Source organism: Dermacentor variabilis, chromosome 1, assembly GCF_050947875.1.
Source record: "Dermacentor variabilis isolate Ectoservices chromosome 1, ASM5094787v1, whole genome shotgun sequence".
Classification (NCBI taxonomy): Eukaryota; Metazoa; Arthropoda; class Arachnida; order Ixodida; family Ixodidae; genus Dermacentor; species Dermacentor variabilis.
Window position 1 is genome coordinate 167,911,897 of NC_134568.1, and position 5,029 is coordinate 167,916,925.

A 5,029-nucleotide genomic window follows, 5' to 3' on the forward strand; every position below is an offset into this window, starting at 1 on the left:
TTTTTAATCAACTTCCTAGTAACAGATGATAGTAGAATGTTCATAGAAAAAAGTGCTTCTAATACCGGACGCTAAGAGGAAATATGGTCCCACCAATTCAACATGAGGGCACGTATTCTCGAAAACACAACAGCTGGCGCCATGGCAAGCGTGCATATGAGCGGTGATCATGAATTCGTGCTCAGTAGGTGTCAAAGAAGTCCGTAGGCCATGCACCATTGCAAGCAGACGGAGCTGCACGGACAGCGCGCTGATCGGCTCGTGTTCGCCAACCAAAGCGGGAGACACACGGTCCGATTCGGTGTCCGACCCGGCGTCCGACGCGCCGAAACGGCAGCCCGAATCGAGGTGTTTTGCCGTGCCGAAGCGCGGGAACGGACGACTGGCGAGATCGGGAGGCGCAACGCGAGGGCATTTCGCGGGCAGACATCCCACACCGACCGTCTGAGCGAGGCCGCTCGCTTCGCTTGCACGTTTGCCCTTCGCAACGACTGCGTCTAGTAAACCAATTGTATTTAATTACGACCGACCTAGTGTGTACAGTGTTAATTGTTTTGGCAAAAATAAGCACTCTTCGACGAGCTCGGGCTGGATCGCAAGCGCCGTCGGCCGCAGCGTCCGCCTAGCTATGCCTACCGGCCCTATCGCTGCCTTTAGTGGAGCCGTCAGTGGACAAGGCGCCGTCGTGAAGTGTTCTGTCACTCGCAGGGCGATAATTTTATCGACAGTGTTCGCGTAAAGCGAAGCAGTGTTGTGCAGAGCTGTTTATATTGCGTTTCTCTACGTGGATATGAACTCAAGCTGGGGAGCTGGATGTGGGCGGAGCTTACGCGCGGCTCAATCGTTCGGATGCACGCTATGTGCACATTGCACATGTGCACGCAACGTATGCCCCCCCCCCCCCCCCCCCCACGCATCGCCGGAGCATGCAGCGCCGCACGTCGGATCGGACACCGAATCGTACCGCGTGTGTCTGTATAGCTCGCTCATGGTTCGGCTTAAGTCCCTGTATATTCTTTATAAATAAGGAAGCCTACCTAGACACTGTAAACCCAACGATTGGGGCCTAAATGCCTGTCCGCCTCCCAGCTACGGCTTCCTTTGAGTGACAAAGTCTGATCTCGAAGGCCGTGCTTTTGCAAGCTGCATGCACCTGAAGCAATTGCGAATCTTGAAGGCAACATTCGCTTCGTTTTTATTATATATACATTTCCTTAAGCTTCGTATCACAAAGTACAATATACACACTTTTGGACCCAACAAATCTATTAAAAGACCCTACGAAATTTTATTAGGAAAAAACACGCAATTTTTTCATTTAAGATACATTTTTCTAAAAACCGCAGAGTGGCGCTACGGTAGTATTTGTTTGGTCGACACACCACGTTGGTTGTAGTGAATGTTCCTTGCATTTAGGTGGTCTTTGAGTTATATTTTAGAAGTGCCTAGACAAAATGTGCTCCTTGTCGTGTGCAGTAGCCATCCCGAACCCTCCGGACTCGTGTAACGCCATTAGTTCGCCGTGTGTTTCGAGCGATCCACCAGTGTCGACAGTGAGTGCCCTAGTACAGCGCCCGTCCGAGCTGCCTTTGTTCTGCCGAGCTGCCTCTGCCTGCCCGCGCTCTCGTGAAAAAGTCTGGCACTGGGGCTTCGAATCGTAGTGTATGGAAGACTGTTGAAGGTTGTGCTTTTGTGGAGCTGGAGTTCATCGGAAGTTCTACAGTGCTTGCGCCAGAGAAACGTCGGTGCCTCTGTACCTGTTAGACGAAGGAGCGTTTGCCAAGTCTTGAAAGGTAAGCAAGTTTGGCGCTTGCGCGCATTCTTGAAGCTTATGATTTACGTAATGAGCGTTGTGTAACTAGCTAGAGCAAAGCGCTTTCCTATCGTATGTTAGCCATGTTGCTGTGCACATTTAGCAAGCAATTTCACGAAAGCTTCCTCTGATGTTACAGCGTACTTTCATTCTGCTACCCGCCTTGATTGCTATGCCTGAATGGGCACACAATTATGAAAACACATTGAAAGTTGGTGTTCGTTCGGTAGTTTCCTGGCAAGAAGTTATTCGCTATATAGGCATTCCCGCAAGTACAGTACATCTGTAATGTATACGTCGATGTATCATGGTCTTCGCGCGTTGACACACGATTGCTATGTTTGACGCTTAAGCAGATAGAAGCTTGTATGAAGGTTTTTGTATGTATACAGTTCGGTTTGGAGGTCCGCGTCGCGAGAACCTGTGTGTATTTATGTTCTTGAGTGTCTTCGCGTATTTGTCTTCTATGTTACAGAGCGTATATAGGCCGATATTACAATAACGAGGTTTATTTTTAATCTAGACATTTCAATCAGACGCCGGCCCTTAAGAAACACAGACCAACCAAATCTTAATAACGAGATGTCAGCTCTTGCAATCGTAGGTTACGGCAGTGCGTAATAATTTAAAGACTGCGATTCTATATCACTCTTCTCGCCCACCGCTAACGGCCGGCAGTTGCAGTACGTAGCACGGGCCGGGGCGTCGGTCAGACTACTAACGAATAGCGAAAAGGAATAGCATCGCTACAAAATCGCGGTCTTTAAATTATTACGCAATTTTTGTGCACAATGAGATGTTATAAACACATCTTGCATGTACATGAAAAAAAAGTTTACAACAGAGATAACATATATGCATGGGCACATATATGTGTCAATAAAATACTCGAGCCTCTTTCTGCCTACAGGAAAAGAAGTTGTCTCCTGGAGGGCATGGCCGCTTGCACTAATGAACCTCTAAGGGAAGGTTTTCTCTAATCCCTATTTTTGATATCTAAATGCTTATGTGATATGTCATGTACAAACTGCTTGCATCAATTTCTCATTGCGATGAGCTGTCTAAAATTTAATTTTCAGTAATAATTGCAATAATTAACTCCTTTCACCTGTCTTCTAATGACTATAAAGTTCTATGCTTCTACCTTGACAAACCTTTTATGAAATTAGTTTGTTGAGGCCCAATATACAGGGCTTTCTAAATTGAAGGTATCAGTACCTATTAAAGACTATGCTAACTATGAAAATGCTGCTTGTGTATGTGGTTTATTCGCTCTGTCAGACAAAATCTTTACACCCAAGTGCAGTCAGTAAATTGAAAACTGTATGTCTGCAAAGGGAAGTCAGAATTGTATGTGAAGACAACTGCATCTTGTTTGATAGTTCTCGAGCACAGCTTGGCCCAATACTCGATGAGGCTTGAAGCTTTCAATGTCTGCTAATCACTAAAACAGCACCAGATCTCACTGTGTCAAGGGGTGGCACACATTTGCTTAGTTCTAGGCAGATGCATGTCTTTCTTTCGCATTGAAGTTCCCAATACTTTCTAGTCTTACGTAAAAGTACACAGCTCAGTACAATGCATGTATGGTATACGTAAGGCTGCTTTGTTCTTTAAACCGAATCAACAAGAGCAGCTACTTCTGTTTTTGCAAACCTTACCCTATTTCCTAAACATTCCTTGATCATACGTCTATAAAATGAATCTGTGCTTGTATTGTTTCACAGGTAGACTTCGGTGGCGGTGTATATGTTGAAAAGGACCTGCTGAAGAGGCTGTGCCTGGATGCTAACAACTCAGGCTTTCACTTCGCGGTGGGCCTCCTTAAAGCCCCTTTTTCAATAGAAGACGTTGAAGGGAGGTGCTTCTTTGGGCGGCTGTCAAATGCCTTCCACAGAAAGATCCGTTGGATTCCAAGAAGGTCAACACCAAACTAAGTATGTGTGTCACAAAGAAGCATCTTAATATTCTTTGTGCAGTTTTCAACAAAACTCCTTTCATGGCAATTTCACTGCTATCTTAGGGTATACTCCTTTCTTTCCAGCTAAAATAGCTATTAACCTGATTATAATAGCATATTATAATGCAAGCTTTGCCACCATAACTAGAAAATTGTCATTACTGTTGGCATATGTATTTTTGTGATAGAGGCCCTGGTCATATGAATGCACTGATAATATAATATCCTGTCTTGTGGAAAGCTAACATGTTTAGTAACAAGCTCGCTTTGACAATGTCTGCCTGCACAGCAAAGGCATTTTCTAATCTTGCTGTAGAACGTCCATAATGCCTGTTCAACTGCTTACATGTTGCTTGTATCATTTCGTGGTTCTTAAGTGCAACACAAAAGTCAACTCTTCTATGTACCTGTGCCCAAGCAAAGCTGCAGCACAGTTCTGAGTGGCACCTTGCCTTGCTAAGATAATTCACACATGAAACTTCCATGTACTGGTCACAATACGAATATCGAAGTTCATTAAACTGAAGTTGATTTACAGCTTTTGTTTGTAGATGACAATTGGTATGATAGAGCTTATGTGTCATGCATCTGTTGATGTTACGCACATTCGTCACGTTCCCAGCTCTAATGCACTAATTCAGTTATTTCATGCATTTTAGGACTTTGCAAAAAACAGGTGGAGATGTTTAGAGCTCACAGGGTTGAAAACTTGTCTTGTGCACTTCCTTTTTAAGAAAGAGATGCATGGTGTGTTGCAATGTCACTGTAGCAAAACTAATATATTGCCTTTTTTCTTCTCTTTTCTAGACTACATAACGCAACATTTCAGCCTACTTCCAAGGCAGCTGGAGACCTCGTCCTCATTACTAGCCCGGGGATATTAAATGGATGTGTTCAAGCACAAATGTAAACCTGTCTTCTTCTGTTGCATGTCACACCTAGCCACTTGGCAATCGCTATTCGCCACAAACAGATAGTTGACAGGATGTTACTAGCAAGTCGTTAGGATATATAAAGGTGGTTAATAAATAGTCGCTGCACAGCTTTTAGGAAGTACATAAAGATTTTATTCAGAGATAATTAAAGCTTATTTTTGCAATATATAATTGCAAAAGTAATTACCTCTGAATAAAATTTTTATGTACTTTCTAAAAACTGTGAAGCGACTTTTTATTAACCACCTTTATACATCCTAACGACTTCCTAGTAACATCCTGTCAACCATTTGTCTGTGGCGAATAGTCGACAGGATGTTA

General features: G+C 44.0%; 1 long non-coding RNA gene across 1 annotated transcript; it reads left to right on the forward strand.

Moving 5' to 3' along the window:
- The first annotated feature begins 1,344 nt into the window (after positions 1 to 1,344).
- LOC142587878 (uncharacterized) lies at positions 1,345 to 4,804 on the forward strand. Its single transcript, XR_012829634.1, has 3 exons — positions 1,345 to 1,793; positions 3,541 to 3,750; positions 4,581 to 4,804. It is a non-coding gene; the product is annotated as an uncharacterized LOC142587878 (long non-coding RNA).
- Positions 4,805 to 5,029: the final 225 nt, after the last annotated feature.